Below are 3,416 nucleotides of genomic sequence, written 5' to 3'. Positions count from 1 at the left end.
ATAATTCTTCTTCACCAATTTCTCATTTTTCTTAGAAGACACACTTCTTCTTACTGATTTAGTCATTTGTTTCTTTGTTTTAACATCAGTTTTCTTTTCACTCCTTGTCTCCTTTGCAAATTTCTTTTCTTCTATGTTCAAAGTTTCATTTCCACACAACTTTCCATTTACCAGATATATATCATACTTCTGTTTGTATAGAACAAAGTCTTGGCCATACTTTGTTCCATCTGGTACATGGAAAGGTTGGAATTTCAATCTTTCATTACATGAGTCTGTGTGATGACCATATTCATCACATTTCTTGCACCAAACCTTTCCTTTTAATATTTCATGTTCTTTTGGCTTCTTGAACCTTTCACTTGGTCTTGGTGGATCAACCCCAATTGTCCTTTTAGACTTTAAACTGTCAAAGTCAATTGAGAAGGGAACAAACTCAGCTATTCTTATGTCACTTCTTTCCACTTTCCCTTTCACAAAAACAATATCTCTTGTACTCAAGGAATCGTCCTTAATTTTTTCCCTTTGTCTCAATTTCCTCTTTTCATATTCTTCCATTGTTTCTACTTCACCAATGTCAAAATCTTCAATGCTTGAGAAAATAGGGTAAACTGGAATAAAGTTTTTAACATTCACATCTTCTTTTATCTTTTTCTTGCTGTTTTGCTTTATCTTATCCAATACATCCTTGCTAGGAGACCTTACAGCATTGTAATTCACCTTCTTTCTTTCACATAAGTCAAAAGACACATGTTCTCTTTTCATTCTTTCATTCTGTTTCTTCATTTTTGGTGTGACTGGTGGGTACTTAGGAAGTTTATCAATTGATTCTGGCTTCTTGTAACTTCTTCCTCTTTCAGCAGCTTTAAGTTCCTTTTCAGTAATTTGATCACTCAAATCACTCAAGTCATCTTGATTCAAATCAATTGATTCAAGATCATCTTCAAAGACTTGAACACCAATTGACTTTTCTTCTTTCAGTTCTTTCTTCACAACAAACTCTCCTTCTTCACTGACTTCAACATTCTTGTACAAATCTACAAGTTCTTCTTTGTCTTGAAAGACATCTTTGAATTGTTGTAGATATGCATTTCTTTTCTCTTTATCAACTTTTGGCATAAAGTTGTTGTTGAATGGTGGAGGTACTGCTTTGTATTTGTCTTCTTCCTTAACTTGGTTCAGAATTCCACAGATGTTTCCAGTGGAGACCAAGTTCTTCAAGAACTCATTGTCAACTTGCAGTTTTGTGTTTAACAACTTCTCTTCTATAATCATTTTCTTCAACCCATCAAATTCTGTGGTGAATCTTTTCTGAGCTCTGTAACTGTTTACACAGTCTTCCTCTAAACTTTTCATTCTTTCTTCACTCACTAGTTCACTTGCCTCATATGTATTGATGATACTTTGTTTCTTAAAACACTCACTTTCCATCTTGCCTACTTTTGTTTTCAATTCATTGATAAGTTCATTTAAATCAACAGTAGGAGCAGAGTGTACCTGAGATGATGATCCAGTTTCTTTCTCAATTATAGCCATGAATGCTACATTTGCCCTCTTGATGTCATCTGCAATGTCTTCTTCATGATTACTCCAATCAAAATTTCCTTCATGTTGTGTAGTCACTGCCACATTTCCTTGATTTCTTGGTTGATTTTGGTTGGCTGGAACAGTGTTGTTTGGAACATTTTGAGCAGCTTGAAGGTTTTGATTGTTGTTCATTTGAAAACCTTGATTCTGATGCATACTTTGATTCAGATTATTCATTTGAGGCTGAAAGTTGTTGAAGTTGGGATTATAGTTATTGTTGGGATTGAAGTTGTTATTGAAGTTTTGGTTGTTGTTTCTTTGCTGATTTTACTAGTATTGTTGTTGACCTCTTGGCTGTTGATTCGGGAATTGATTCATCTGATAGTTCCTTGGCAGGTTGCATTCTCTTGCAAAATGTCCTGGCTGTTGGCAATTATAACAAATTGCCTTTGACTTGTCAAATCCAATTCTTTCATTTGGACCAGAAACTAGAGATCTACCAGTTCTATTATACAACCTCTTATTTCTCAAAGCTAACATTACAGCTTGCCACTTCAAATCCATGTCCTCCAAATCATCAGCATCTATCTGCTCTAGATCATCTTGCACTACACTTGTGTGAATCAAATTCTTTGCAACAAATGCATTATATGACTCGGTAAACATAGACAACAAGGCCTGTGTATCATTGCTTTGGCCATGTCCTGTGCTAGTATGAGGAACATTTCCACTTGGCATAGAGGCAGAATCAGTGTCATCAATCAGTTGCACATTGAATCTTTGTTGGTTTCCTTGATTACTTGTGCTACCACCAATGAAAGCCTTTGTATTGTCAGCATTATGCTCAACAGGTTCTTCAATGATAGGAATCTGTTGCTGATTCTTGGTAGTCAGATTACCCATAGGTGCAATCAATGCATTTGAAACATTGAAGCAGGGTCATTCCTCCCTTATCATTTCATTTTCTATCATTTCTATCTCTGTAGCTTGAAGAAAACACACCACATCATCTACCTTTAGCTCATTGAAGTTGTGCTTTGTGAGGATGAACTTGCAGGCAGTATACCATTCCTTTGGCATAGAGTTTAGCAGCTTGGTGTTGAGATCAAAATCAGTCATGACATAATCTGTGGTTCTGAGCTCATTCATAATTCCCAGAAACCTTTCCAGAATTGATTTCAACCTTTCTCCTTCTTTATACTTGAATCTTTCTAGTTGCTGCTTCAATCTCTGCTTCTTGATGTTCTTGAGTTCAACATTTCCTTCAAACATCTCAAGAATTGCATCATACATTGCCTTGGCATTGTGATGATATGCAACTTTGGTAAGTATTTCCCAAGACAGACCTAGCTTCAACATAGCTAAAGCCTTGTCATCAACCTTTCTCATCCTTTCTCTCACAGCAGCAGTTGCTTGTGGATTTTCACCTTCTTCAACAGTAGCTTGTGGACCATTCTTGATGGAATTCCACATATCAACATCATTGTAGCAAACGGCTGCTTCAAAGAGTACTTTCCATTTGGTAAAGTTTTCCTGTCCATGCAACCTTGGTATCTTGTTAGTAGACACCTCTTGTTCCTCATATCCAGAAATTTTGAGAAATCAAAAATCAGTTTCTTTGTAAAAATAGGGTTTCAAAATAATCAGATCTGAAAACAGAATGCTCAGATCTGATGTGTCTGATGTGATTAGAACAAGATTTAGATATAAAGATTAGAACTTTAATTGAAATAAGGAAGAGAAAACACCGGTAGATTGTAGATCTGGAAGAAAAAATGAAAACAGGGATGCTGACGTCACAAATCAATGGAGCAGTGGTCTGCTTACGTCATTCTTCATCAAATCTTCAATCAGCAACAATCTTTCCAAAATAGCAGTAACAAGCTCTG

The sequence above is a fragment of the Bidens hawaiensis genome, unplaced genomic scaffold (genome assembly GCF_021521415.1).
Source record: "Bidens hawaiensis isolate Kalapana, Puna unplaced genomic scaffold, B.hawaiensis_p1.1 tig00027522_1, whole genome shotgun sequence".
Classification (NCBI taxonomy): domain Eukaryota; kingdom Viridiplantae; phylum Streptophyta; class Magnoliopsida; order Asterales; family Asteraceae; genus Bidens; species Bidens hawaiensis.
Note: the sequence above shows the minus strand (reverse complement) of the source record.